This window comes from Elephas maximus, chromosome 12 (genome assembly GCF_024166365.1).
Source record: "Elephas maximus indicus isolate mEleMax1 chromosome 12, mEleMax1 primary haplotype, whole genome shotgun sequence".
NCBI lineage: Eukaryota > Metazoa > Chordata > Mammalia > Proboscidea > Elephantidae > Elephas > Elephas maximus.
In genome coordinates, this window is record NC_064830.1 from 53,149,446 (window position 1) to 53,164,023 (window position 14,578).

General features: G+C 39.9%; 1 protein-coding gene across 9 annotated transcripts in view; it reads left to right on the forward strand.

The window, feature by feature from the left end:
* The window catches only part of TMOD2 (tropomodulin 2), a 91,090-nt gene that overhangs the window by 17,703 nt on the left and 58,809 nt on the right, over window positions 1–14,578 (forward strand). For 2 of the 9 annotated variants that reach the window (XM_049904840.1, XM_049904833.1), the window contains exon 1: window positions 5,560–7,011. The exons of 5 other annotated variants lie outside the window; for them this stretch is intronic. The gene's annotated coding sequence lies outside the window, so the exon portion shown is untranslated. Of the gene's footprint in view, window positions 1–5,558; window positions 7,012–14,578 lie in introns of those variants that run through there. 2 more of the 9 variants (XM_049904836.1, XM_049904839.1) reach the window with 2 other exon arrangements.

Consider the following 14,578-nt stretch of genomic DNA (forward strand, 5'->3'; position numbering starts at 1 on the left):
AACCCTGGTGGCGTAGTGGTTAAGTGCTACGGCTGCTAACCAAAGGGTCGGCAGTTCGAATCCACCAGGCGCTCCTTGGAAACTCTGTGGGGTGGTTCTTCTCTGTCCTATAGGGTTGCTATGAGTAGGAATCGACTCGATGGCACTGGGTTTTGGTTTTAATGGCTAATGATCATGAGCATTTCCTCATGTATCAGTTAGCTACCAGAAGGTCTTCCTTAGTGAAGTGCCTGTTCACACCCTTTGCCCATTTTTTAATTGGGTTGTTTGTCTTTTTGCTGTTAAGTTTTTGCGTCATATAGATTTTACAGATCAGATGCTGATCAGAAGTGTCATAGCTAAAAAAAACTTTTCCCCAGTCTCTAGGTACTCTTTTTACTCTTTTGATGAAGTCTTTGGATGAGCATAGGTGTTTGAGTAGCTCCCAGTTACCTAGTTTCTCTTCTGGTGTATGTGCATTGTTAGTAATGTTTTATGTACTGTTTATGCCACATAGTAGGGCTCATAGCATTTTCCCTACTTTTTTCTTCCATGATCTTTATCATTTTAGATTTTATATTTAGATCTTTGATACATTTTGGTTATATCCTCCTGGTATATTGTTCCTTTAATCATTATATAGTGTCCTTCCTTATCCTTTGTCGTGGATTTAACTTTAAAGTTTATTTTGTTGGAAATTAATATTGCCACTTCTCTTTTTTGATTGTTGTTTGCTTGATGTATTTTTTTCCATCCTCTGAGTTTTAGTTTCTTTGTGTCTCTAAGCCTAAAGTGTATCTCTTGTAGGCAGTATATAGACGGATCATGGTTTTTTATCCTTTTTGCCACCCTCTGTCTCTTTTTTGGTGCATTTACTCCATTTACATTCAGCATAATTATGGATAGGTATGAATTCAGTGCTGTCATTTTGATGTCTTTTTTGTGTGTTGTCGACAGTTTCTTTTTTCCACTTAATTTTTTGTGCAGAGTAATTTATCGTTATATATTGGCTTTTCCTCTTATTCATTGTTGTTGATTTTGTTTCTGCTGAGTCTCTATTTTTTTCTTGTATTTTATTTTGATGTGTAGGATAGTTTGTCTCCTTTGTGGTTACCTTAACATTTTTTTTTACCCCTATTTTTCTAAATTTAAACTTAATTTTTATTTCTTTATATCACCTTGTCTTCCTCTCCATATGAAAGATCTATGACTACATTTCTTAAAAAAGTCCCTCTTTATTGTTTTAATGTTGTCTTCTTTTATATAAAAACATCACTGTTTCCCTGTTTTGAGCGTTTTTTTAACCTTGATTTGTTCTTCTGATTTCCCTGCCTGGGTTAACACCTGATTGCTCTGTCCAGTATTCTGGTCTTGGGTTGATACCTGATATTATTGATTTTCTGACCAAAGAACTTTCTTTCGTACTTCTTGTAGTTTTGGTTTGCTTTTACAAATTCCCTAAACTTCTGTTTATCTGGAAATGTCCTAATTTGACCTTCGTGTTTGAGAGACAGTTTTGCCGGATATATGATTCTTGGCTGGCAATCTTTTCCTTCAATGCTTTATATAAGTCATCCCATTGCCTTCTTGCCTGCATGGTTTCTGTCGAGTAGTCTGAACTTATTCTTATTGACTCTCCTTTGTAAGTGACTTTTCATTGATCCCTAGCTGCTCTTAAAATTCTCTCTTTGTCTTTGTTTTGGCAAATTTGAGTATAATATGTCTTGGTGACTTTCTTTATAATCTACCTTATGTGGAGTTCGATGAGCATTTTGGATAGATATCTTCTCATCTTTTACGAGATCAGGGAAGTTTTTTGCCAACAATTCTCTCTGTATTTTCTGTTATCCTTCCCTGTTCTGGTACTCCAATCACTTGTCGGTTATTTCTTTTGATAGAGTCCCACATGATTCTTAAGGTTTCTTCATTATTTTAAATTCTTTTATCGGATTTTTCTTCAAATATGTTGGTGCCAAGTGCTTCATCTTCAAGTTCACCAATTCTGCCTTCCACTTGCTCAATTCTGCTCCTCTAACTTTCTATTTAGTTGTCTAATTCCGTAATTTTATTGTTAATCTTCTAAATTTCCGATTGCTGCCTGTGGATTCTTCCAGCTTATTACATTTTTCATTATGTTCCTGATTAATCTTTTTAAATTCTTCAACTGCTTTATCTGTGTGTTCCTTGGCTTGTTCTGCATATTGCTTGAATTCCTTCCTGATGTCTTGAAGGGTTCTGTATATTAATCTTTGGTATTCTGCATCCAGTAATTCCAGGAAGGCACTTTCATCTAGAAGATCCCTTGATTCTTTGTTCTGAGAGCTTGTTAAAGTGATCATGGTCTGTCTCTATGTGATTTGATATTGACTGTTGTCTCCGAGCCATCTATAAGTTACCGTATTCATTTATTTTATGTTTGTTTACTGTATCCTAGCTTCTTGCTTCATTTTGTTTTGATATGCCCAAATGGGCGCTGAGTGAGCTAGCTTGATTATTTTCACCTTTGAAGTGCTGAAGTCCTGCCATCAGATGGCTAGAGCTGTTATCAGGTATATCAGTCTAGGAGTCCATTTACTTTTCTTGTATGAATTCAGCTCATGTGTCCAGGTAGCTTGTCATCAAGTGTGTGGTACAGGCTCTGTCCTACAGTCTTAGAGGTGCAGGGGTGATTGGTGTAGGTTCCAGTATCTGGTTGCAGCAGGGGGTCACACTCTGAACAAAGCAGGGGGCTGAGAATTGTCCCCCAAGTGTCTCTGAGGAAAGCACGTCCCTGTTCCCTAAGCATACAGGTGGCTGCGTTCTGCAGACAGACAATGGGCACCCAAAGTTTTGGGGTATAAGGACTGGGAGGTGCCAATTAATCTTGGACCCCTGTTGTGGGTGGCTGGGTGACCTGAGTGGAGCCACTAGTTCTTAGGCCCCTGATGTGGGTAAGTGATGACCCTGTTTAATAAGCAAAGCAGTGTCAAACATCAAACACCCACCTCTCCCCTGCACAGCTGTAACAGTTGTAGTCTGCCAACATGGGCCTATTCTCCTGAAATAGGCCCACGAAGGTCCACGCAGGGGGGAAAGGTACTCAAAGTCCATGGACCATTTATTCCTGGACAGGAGCCACTTCTGACCTGAGCTCCTCCAGTTAGTTGAGCTGGCAAGTTATCTTTTACCCCAATTGCGAATTTATTCCTTTTCCAAGGCCGGGAAGATAGCTCTAGGTGCTCAACAGGGCCTATCTCAGGCCCAGGGAAATCAACAGCCACTGAAGCCGGTTTGGGGGCGGGGGGCACAATGAAGCATAATCAGGTACTTAGCTCTTGCCGAGAGCACTGTTCTTCTCTGGTTCCAGAGATGTTAGTAGGCTGTGTGACTGGCTGCTTCTCCCCAAGGAAACCGCAGCCAAACGCTACCACCAGCCCACCACACGTTCCTGGGAATGGTGCCTGAGGGATACTGGCAATTCAGGTCCAGTAACACCTCTCCGCTTCTGAACCTTCTCTTCCTCCCCCGCCCCTCAGTCCATTTTCTAACTTTGCCTTTGATGTTCAGGGCTCCTAGCTTGTCATAAATATAATCATTTTACTTATTTTTTCCGGTCTTTGTTCTAAGAGGGCTTTCCAGAAGCATCTGTCTATTCCACCATCTTGGCCCTGCCTGGATTTAACTTTAAAGTCTATTTTGTTGAAATTAATATTGCCACTCCTGCTCTGTTTTAATTGTTGTTTGCTCGATGTATTTTGTTTCTCTAAGTCTAAGGTGCGTCTCTAGTAGACAGCATATAGACAGATCATGTTTTTTATTCATTCTACCACTCTTTGTCTCTTTATTGGTGCATTTAGTCCATTTCAACTCATAAAAACTCAACAGCAGTCAATAGTGGGGTTGGGTTTTAGTCCATTTACATTCAGCGTAATTATGGGTAGTAGAAACCCTGGTGGCATAGTGGTTAACTGCTACGGCTGCTAACCAAGAGGTCGGCAGTTAGAATCCGCTGGGCGCTCCTTGGAAACTCTATTAGGCAGCTCTACTCTGTCCTGTAGGGTCACTAGGGGTCAGAATCAACTCGATGGCAGTGGGTTTTAGTGGGTGTGAGTTTAGTTCTGTCATTTTGATGTCTTTTTTTTGTGTTGTTGACAGTTGCTTTTTCGCACTTAGTTTTTTGTGCTGAATAGTTTATTTTTGTATATTGCTTTTTCTTTTATTCATCGTTGTTGATTTCGTTTCTGCTGAGTCTGGTGTTTTTTTTTTCTTGTATTTTATTTTGATAAGCATGATTGTTACTGTCCTTTGTGGTTACCTTTTGCCTGTATTTTTCTAAGTTTAAAACTAACTTTGATTTCTTTGTATTGCCTTGACTTCCTCTCCATATGAAAGATCTATGACTGCATTTCTTAGTCCCTCTTTATTGTTTTGATATTGTCTTCTTTTACATAATGACATCACTGTTTCCCTGTTTTGAGTGTTTTTTGTTTTTTAACCTTGATTTACTTTTGTGATTTCCCTATCTGGGTTGACATCTGGTTGCTGTGTCCTGTGTTCTAGTCTTGGGTTGATATCTGATATTGATTTTCTAACCAGAGAATTCCCTTTTGTATTTCTTGTAGTTTTGTTTTTTGTTTTTTTTTTACGTATTCCCTAAACTTCTTTTTATCTGGAAATGTCCTAATTTCGCCTTCATATTTGAGAGACAGTTTTGCTGGGTATATGGTTCTTGGCTGGCAATTTTTTTCCTTCAATGCTTTATATAAGTCATACCATTGCCTTTTTGCCTGCATGATTTCTCCAAGTAGTCCAAGCTTATTCTTATTGACTCTCTTTTGTAGGTGACTTTTCATTTATCCCTAGCCACTCTTAAAATTCTCTCTTCATCTTTGGTTTTGGCAAGTTTGACTATAGTATGTCTTGGTGACTTTCTTTTGGTTTCTACCTTATGTGAAGTTCAATGAGCATCTTGGATATGTATCTTCTCATCTTTCACGATATCAGGGAAATTTTCTGCCAACAAATCTTCAACAATTCTCCCTGTATTTTCTGTTATCCCTCCCTGTTCTGGTACTCCAGTCACTCGTAGATTATTTCTCTTGATAGATTCTTAGGGTTTCTTCTTCTTCTTTTTAATTGTTTTATCTGATTTTTCTTCAAATATATTGGTGCCTAGTGTTTTATAGTCAGTCTCACTAATTCTCCCTTCTGCTTCCTCCATTCTGTTCCTCTGTCTGTTGAGTTTTCTAATTCTGTAATTTTATTGTTAATCTTCTGAATTTCTGATTGCTGTCTCTCTATGAATTCCTGCAGCTTATTAAATTTTTCATTATGTTCTTGAATAACATTTTTAATTTCAACTGCTTTATCTGTGTGTTTCTTGGCTTGTTCTGCATTTTGCCTGATCTCCTTCCTGATTTCGTTCCTGATGTCTTGAACAGTTCTGTATGTTAACCTTTGTATTCTGCGTATGGTAATTCCAGGAAGACACCTTCATCTGGAAGATTCCTTGAATCTTTGTTTTGAGATCTTGTTAAAGTGATCATGGTCTGCTTCTTTATGTAATTTGATATTGACTCTTGTGTCCAAGCCATCTGTAAGTTATTGTATTAGTTTATTTTATGTTTGCTTCCATATCCTAGCTTCTTTGTTTTGTTTTGATATGCCCAAATAGGCTGCTTGAGTGTGCTAGCTTGATTATTTTCACCTTTGAAGCTCTAATGTCCTGTCACCAGATGGCTAGTGCTGTGACCAGGTATTTGAGCCTAGGAGTCCATTTACTTTTCTTGTATGGATTCCACTCAGGTGTCCAGGTAGTTGGTTATCAAGTGTGTGGTACAGGCTCTGTCCTACAGCCTTGGTCAGGGGCGATTGCTGTAGGTACAGGTATCTGGTTGCAGGCGGGGGTCATGCTCTGAACAAGGCAGCGGGCTGACAACCATCCCCTGAGTGTCTGTGAGGATAGTGCATCCCTTTTCCCTAGAGCACGTAGGTGGGTGGGTTCTCCAGCCAGACCATGGGCACCCAAAGCTTTTGCTTGTAAGGACTGGGAGGTACCACTTACTCTTGGACCACTTTCCTGGGTGGCTATGTGAAGAGGGTGGAGCCACCAGTCCTTAGGCCCCCGATGTGAGTAGGCGAAGACCCTTTTTAATAGGCAAAGCAGTGTCAAACATAAAACACCCACCTCTGCACTGCATAGCTGAACAGTTGCAGCCTGTCAACAAGGGCCTGTTCTCCTGAAACGAGTGCACACATGTCCATGCAGGGGTGAAAGGTGTTCAAAGTCCATGTACCATTTGTGTCTGGACGGGAACCACTTCTGTCCTGAGCTTCCCAGCTTAATGGAGCTGGTAGATTAGCTTTTCCCCCAGTTGTGAATTTATTCCTTCTCCAAGGTCAGGAGAGTGGCTCAGAACATGCAGCAGGGCCTATCTCGGGCCCAGGGAAATTGACAGCCCCTCAAGACAGCTTGGGGCCTGGGGGCACAGTAAAATCAATGCTATTACTTAGCTTTTGCCGAGTGCGCTGTTCTTCTCTGGTTCCAGAGCTGTAAATGGGCTGTGCGGCTCACTGTCTCTCCCTGAGGAAATCTCATCCCAGAACACTGCCACCAGCCATGCCACAGTTACTCCAGGGAACATTGCGTGAGGATTCCCAGCAATTCAGGTCCAGCAACTCCTCTCCGATTCTGAACTGTCTCTCCCTCCCTATGCTGCTCAGTCCGTTTTCTAACTTTGCCTTTGATGTTCAAGGCTCCTAGCTTGTCATAAATATAATCGTTTCACTTTTTTTTTTCAGGTCTTTGTTGTAAGAGGGATCACCAGAAGTGTCTGACTACTCCGCCGTCTTGGCCCTGCCTCTCTCATTTGATTTCTTGACTGCTGATTCCATGGGCACTGATTGTAGAGCCAAGTACAATGAAATTCTTGACAACTTCAGTCTTTTCTCCGTTTATCATGATGTTGCTTATTGACCCATCTGTGAGAATTTTTGTTTTCTTTATGCTGAGGCGTAATCCATACTGAAGACTGTAGTCTTTGATGCTCATCAGTAAGTACTTCAAGTCCTTTTCACTTTCAGCAAGCAAGTTCATGTCATCCATTTATCACAGGTTGTTAATGAGTCTTTCTACAGTCCTGATGCCCTCTTCTTCTTAGAGTCCAGCTTCTCAGATTATTTGCTTAGTGTACAGATTCAGTAAGTATGGTGAAAGGGTACAACCCTGACACATACCTTCCTGATTTTAAAGCACGTAATATACCTTGTTCTGTTTGAATGACTGCCTCTTGGTCTATGTACAGATTCTTCGTAACCACAATTAAGTGTTCTGGAATTCTCATTCTTCACAATGTTATCCATAATTTATTATGATCCACACAGTCAAATGCTTTTACAAAATCAGTGAAACACAGGTAAACATCTTTCAGGTAATCTCTGCTTTCAGCCATGATCCATCTGACATTAGCAATAATAGTCTTCATTCTACATCCTATTCTGAATCTGCCTTGAATTTCCGGAGATTTTCTGTTGATGTACTGCTCAACTGCTTTTGGATGATCTTTGGCAAAATTTTACTTGTGTGTGATGTTAATGATATTGTTCGATCATTTTCATATTCTGTTGGATCACCTTTCTTTGAAATGGGCACAAATATGGATCTCTTCCAGTCTCTTATCCAGGTCCTGTGTTCCATATTTCTTGGCATAGATGAGTGAGCACTTCCAGCCCTGCATCCATTTGTTGAAACACCTCACTTGGTATTCCGTCAACTCCTGGAGCCTTGTTTTTCATTAGTACCTTCAGTGTAGCTTGGACTTCCTCCTTCAGTACCATTGGTTTTTGAACATATACCACCTCTTGAAATGGTTGAATGTTGACCAATTCTTTTTGGTACAGTTACTCTGTGTATTCCTTCCATCTTCTTTTGATGGTTCCTGCATCATTCAATTATTTGCCTATAGAATCCTTCAGTATTGCAACTTGAGGCTTGAATTTTGTTTTCAGTTCTTTCAGCTTGGGAAATGCCAAGCATGTTCATTCCATTTGGTTTTCTAATTCCAGGTCTTTGCACACGTCATTATAATATCTTACTTTATCTTCTGGAGCTGCCCTTTGAAATCTTCTGTTCAGCTCTTTTACTTCATCATTTCTTCTGTTCAATTTAGCTCCTTGATGTTCAAGAACAAGTTTCAGAGTCTCTTCTGACATCTATTTTGGTCTTTTTTTTCCTTTCTTTTCTGTCTTTTTAATGACCTTTTGCTTTCTTCATGTATGATGTCTTTGATGTCATTCCACAACTCGTCTGGTATTTGGTCATTAGTGTCCAGTGTGTCAAATCTGTTTTTGAAATGGTCTCTAAATTCCGATGGGATATGCTCAAGGTCATACTTTGGCTCTTGTGGGCTTTTTTTAAGTTTTCTTCAGCTTCAACTTGAACTTGCATATTAGCAATTGATGGTCTGTTCTGCAGTCAGCCCCTGGCCTTGTTCTGACTGATGATATTGAGCTTCTCCATTATCTCTTTCCACAGATGTAGACAATTTGATTCCTGTGTATTCTATTTGGCATGGTCCACATGTGTAGTCACCATTTATGTTGTTGGAAAAATGTATTTCCAATGAAGAAGTTGTTGGTCTTGCAAAATTCTATCCTGTGATCTCCCATGTTGTTTCTATCACTAAGACCATATTTTCCAACTCCCAATCCTTCTTACTGGTTTCCAACTTTTGTATTCCAATGCCTGGTAATTATCAATGATTCTATGTTTGATCAATTTCAGACTGTAGAAGTTGGTAAAAATCTTCAATTTCTTCATCTTTGGCATTAATGGTTTAGTGACATAGGCAGCACAAATTTAGGGAGAGGAGCAACTTCTGTGGGCATAGGTAGTCTCAGAAAGTTTTGTGGGAGGAGGACTAGACTGGAGTACTTTACCTCTCTGAGCTCATTTCCTTCAACATTTTTTACTCACATATTTATTGGATGCCTACTTTGGGTCAAGACCTGTGCTGTGAGTCGGGATTGTAACAGTGAATAATACCGACATTAGCAACCAAGACAGAAATAAACAAAAGTAGTTACAATAAAGTCAGGGAGAGCTGTGATCAAGAAGTGTGCTGTGGGAGTCTGAAATGGCCTCCATGAGGATATGAAGCTTACATTGAGACTGGAAGATGAGTAGTATAGCAGATAGCCAGATGAGGAGAGGATAAGAGTGCCCTGAGCAGAGGGAACAACCTAAGGCACGATCCAGGAGTTGGAAGTGGTCCAGGAGACAGGAGGAGAGGGGGAGTATAGTGCAGGATAAAGCTGTCAAGGAGGACAAAGACTAGACTGTGAATCTGAACTTTATCTTCAAGGCTATAGGAAACTAGTGGAGAATTTTGAGTAACTAGATCAGAGTTGCTTTTTTAAAAGATCACTTCGGCTGTTGTGTGGAGAATGGATTTGAAGGAGGCAAGAAAAGTGGGTGGATTCTTGACACACATATAGAAGACTGGAACTTGGTCATTGATGAATGAGGAAGAAACAAGGGAGAAAAGGTGTCAAGGATAGCTCCCTGGTTTCTTTGGCAACTTCCTGAATTTGAGACTTCTAGAAAAGGGACAGTTCAGAAGGAAAGATGATGAGAGCACTTTTGACGTATTTGAGGTATTTGAGGCAGCTAAGTTTAAGCAGAGATGTTAGTTAGGCAGATGGAAATATATGAGTCTAGCTCTTAGGAAGAGAGCAGTGGTGGTTCAATGGTAGAATTCTCACCTTCTATGCAGGAGACCTGGGTTTGATTCCAGGTCAGTGTACCTTATGCATAGCCACCACTCATCTGTCACTGGAGGCCTTGTATGCTGCTATGCCAAACAGGTTTCAGTAGAGCATCCAGAGTAAGAAAGACTGGGAAGAAAGGCCTGGAAATCTACTTCTGAAAATCAGCCAATGAAAACCCTGATCACTACGGTCTGTCCCCATTGTGCATGCGGTCACCATGAGTCAGGGGCCGACTTGATGGCAGCTAACAACAACAGCCCTCAGGAACAAAGTCTAGGCTAGACATACAGATTTTGGAGTCTTCAGGTTATGTATGATTTAATTGAAATTTTGGAGGCAGATGAGTTTACCCAGGCAGAGTTTGTCATATGAGAAAAGCAGTCCTCAGGACCTGAAGGAATGCCAGCATTTAAGGTAGAGGAAGAAGAATTGCCAAGAGACCAAGGAGTGGTCAGAGAATTAGGAGAAGAACTATGCTGCTGGACTGAATGATTTGTATAGTCTCACTCAGCTCTGACATTCTGTGGTCTGCACAGCTGGGACCCAAGTCAGACCTCGAAAGTGGAACACAGGAATACGCCATGAGAATAGAGAAGGGCATCCAATAATATCACTATATCTGTCAAGGTCCAAATGAGAAACACAGGATATACTCAAACTGAATACTGTGGGAAATTTTTAATAAAGGGGCTATTTACAAAGATGTGAGAAAGGTTTAAGGAATCCAACAATGCAGTAAGTATTCTGGTACTAGCCACAACAGGGACCCATCACTACCCAAGGTCCGAAGGGGGAAGGGGAAGGCAGCTATATAGACAAGGCTGCCTGATAGACATGGCTACTAGATCTGACCTCCCTCTCCCATGCCTTCCAGTTGCCTGCCCAGACAGAAGCCAGAGAGCAAGGAATCCCATTGATGCGGTCTAACTAGATCATCCTCCAGAGAGCAAGGGACCTTATTGATGCAATCTAACTAGATCATCCTCCTGAGAGCAAAGGACCCCACTGATGCAGTCTAACTAAATCATCCTCTTGAGAGTAAGGGGCTCCATTGATGCAGTTTAATTAGATCATCCTTCTGGGGGCACATAGCAAGTTGGAGAGTGGATTTGGAGGGGCAACCAAAGAGATCTAGAAGAGTTATCTTGGAAAATGGAAGTGTTTGGCTAAGATAGGGTATTAATTTCCTATTGTTGCTACAACAAATCAGCACAAACTTGGTGGCTTAAAACAACACGCTTTATTATCTTACAGTTCTGGAGGTTAGAAGTCTAAAATGGATCTCAGGGGGCCTAAAATCAAGGTGTTTGCAGAGCTGCGTTCCTTTTGGGGGCCCTAGGAAAAGATCCATTTCCTTCCCTGTCCTAGCTTTCAGAAGCCACCTGCCTTCCTTGGCTCTGGTCCCTTCTTCCATCTTCAGAGCCAGAAATCCTATCACTGTGACCTTTGCTGCTGTCATCACATCTTCTCTGACTCTTCTGTCCTCCTCTTCCATCGTTTCAGGACCCTTGTGATTATATTTGGCCCACCCAGATAACCCAGGATAATCTCCCCATCTCAAGATCCTTAATTTAATCATGCCTGTAAATTCCACTTTGTCGTGTAAAGTAACATATTCACAGGTTACAGGGATTAGGATGTGGACATCTTTAGGGAATTAGGGCTTTTATTCTGCCTACCCCAGAAAGTGAATAGACCATTTTGACTGGAGCAAAGGCTCCCTTGGAAACTCATGAGAGAAAAAACAGGAAGTGTAGATTAAATCAAAATTATGGGAGTTTTAGATGCTGAGTCTGAATTTCATTCTGTAGACAAGAGGGAGCCATCATAAGTTCTTAACCAGGGAAGTGGCTCATTAGTAGTGTTAAGAAAGATGATCTGATTGCGGTGCTCTGGGTGGCTTAGAGTGAAGAACAGCCAGAAGAAGAGAAACCTTTAAAGATGGAATTAGAGTAGTCCAGGCATAAAGGGGTGGGGTTTAAAACAAGAGTGAAAGGAAGAGATGCAGTGAATGTGCTATGCAAGAAGAAGAGGCAGGAGGTGCTGACCACCTGGATGTGGAATGAAGAGGAAGACTCTAATGTTGGTCTGAGTTTTGGAAGTAGATTAATGGTATGTGTGATCTGGAAGATCAAGAGGGGAAGTCTATTTCAAAGGAAGATGAGTTGGGAGTTAGTTATAGAAATAGAAGAACAGAATATTGTCAGCTCTGAGATGCCATCTATTGTAAAGCACACCAAAGGTTTATGTACAATTAAGAAGAAAAAGTCATCAATTAAATTATGACATAATGCTTTCTAAAAATGTGTTTATATATTTTTAAGAAATATATTTATTGAAAGAGCTATTTTAGACTTACGTATAGATTGTTTTGAAATCTTTTTAAATTGCACATATTTAAAGTGTATACTTTGTAAATTTTGACATATGCATATTCCTGTGAAACCCTCACCACAATCAAGGTAGTGCACGTATGTGTAACCCCCCAAAGTTTTCTCCTGCCCCTTTGTAATCCCCAATCTCCCCCTCCCCAAGAACCTATTGATTTGCTTTCTTTCATATAGATTACTTTACCTTGTCTAGAATTTTAGACAAGTGAAATCATACAATATACATTCTTTTTTCGTCTAACTTCATTCACACAGTATGATTATTTGAGGTTCATCAATGTTGTTCTGTATGTTATAGTGCATTCCTTTTTATTGCTGAGCAATAGTCTACTAAGGGCCAGTTCATGTTTTGGGGTATTACAAATAAAGCTGTTATGAATAGACATAAACTAAAAAACCAAACCCATTGCCACCGAGTTGTTTCCAACTCATAGCCACCCTATAGGACAGAGTAGAACTGCCCCACAGGATTTCCAAGGAGCAGCTGGTGGATCTGAACTGCTAACCTCTTGGTTATCAGCCTGGGCTCTTAACCACTGCACATAGATTTTTAAAATCATATATTACTCTTAGTGATAAATGGGATAAAAAGGGAAAATGTAGGTGAAATAAATTAGTTGCTATTTCTAAAACTTCTTCAAGTTCAGAGTGTAACTGAAGTCACTTTTTGACTCAAATTTATCAATGTCTGTTTTTTTTTCCCATGTAAGATCCCCTCTGTGCCATAGTGTTTTAAAAAAAACAAAAACAAAAAAACTGTAAAAACTAAAAGCCGTTGAGCTGAACATTTAAGCCAGCTCTGTAATTATGTAGAACTACCCTAATCTGGACTGCTAACTGAAAGGTTGGCAGTTTAAACCTACACAGCGGCTCCATGGGAGAGAGATCTGGCAATTTGGTCCCATAAAGATCACAACCTAGAAAACCCTATGGGGTAGTTCTACTCTGTCACATGGGGTTACTATGAGTTGAAAATCGACTCAATGGCACACAACAACAACAAACAACAGCTTATTCTGGACCTTCTTTTGGGAGTGTTGCTAAACACATCTGAGTCATCACCTCCTCCACTCCCTCACCATGATGTTTTGGCTCTTCGGTTCTAAAAGTTTCTACATTTGTACCCGGGATTTTCTTCCTAATCCCCAACACACAATCTGCTAGTTTTGAAGTTGGTGCTTTTGATGTTTTTGGATATGCAGGCAATGACAAGTGTATCTTGACTGCTTCTGGGCCAACAGTAATTGTAGGATGCCATAAATTGTAAAACACATCTCAATCCCAGAATGTTAAAATGTGGGAAATTATACATCATAAAGATATATATATATATTTTTTATCATAAAAAAAAATATATATATATATTTTATCATAGAACCCATTAAATAGGGTAGGTCAACCAATTCATTTTATGGATAAAGGCCTGATAGGTCAAGATGGTTGTTCAGTGTCACAAAATAAATTAGTGGAACCTGGGACCAGAACAAAGTGTCTATGATCCAGTTGGTTTCTCTAACTTTAGTGGGATGGGGCTTTGTTTGCTTTATTTTCTCTTATTGGAGTATACCAATTGATGCTTAAAAGCTGGAGGGCATGATACTGCAAAAACTCAACTACAAAAAGACAAATAACCCAATTAAAAAATGGGCAAAGGATATGAACAGGCACTTCACTAAAGAAGACATTCAGGTAGCTAACAAATACATGAGGAAATGCTCACGATCATTAGCCACTAAAAAGAGAAATGCAAATCAAAAGTACAATGAGATTCCATCTCACTCCAAGAAGGCTGGCATTAATCCAAAAAACACAAAATAATAAATGTTGGAGAGGTTGTAGAGAGACTGGAACACTTATACACTGCTGGTGGGAATATAAAATGCTACAACCACTTTGGAAATTGATTTGGTGCTTCCTTAAAAAACTAGAAATAGAAATACCATACTATCCAGCAATCCCACTCCTTGGAATATATCCTAGAGAAATAAGAGCCTTTACACGAACAGATGTAGGCACACCCATGTTCATTGCAGCACTGTTTACAATAGCAAAAAGATGGAAGCAATCAAGGTGCCCATCAACGGATGAATAGATTAATAAATTATGGTATATTGAACAATGGAATACTATGCATCGATAAAGAACAATGATGAATCCATGAAATATTTCATAACATGGAGGAACCTGGAAGGCATTATGCTGAGTGAAATCAGTCAGTTGCAAAAGGACAAATGTTGTGTGAGACCACTATTATAAGAACTCGAGAAATATTTTAAACAGAGAAGAAAATATTCTTTGACTGTTATGAGAGTGGGGAGAGAGGGAGGGAGTGGGGTTTTCACTAATTAGATAGTAGATAAGAACTATTTTAGATGAAGGGAAAGACAACATACAGTACAGGAGAGGTCAGCACAACAGGACTAAACCAAAAGCTAAGAAGTTTCCTGAATAAACTGAATGCT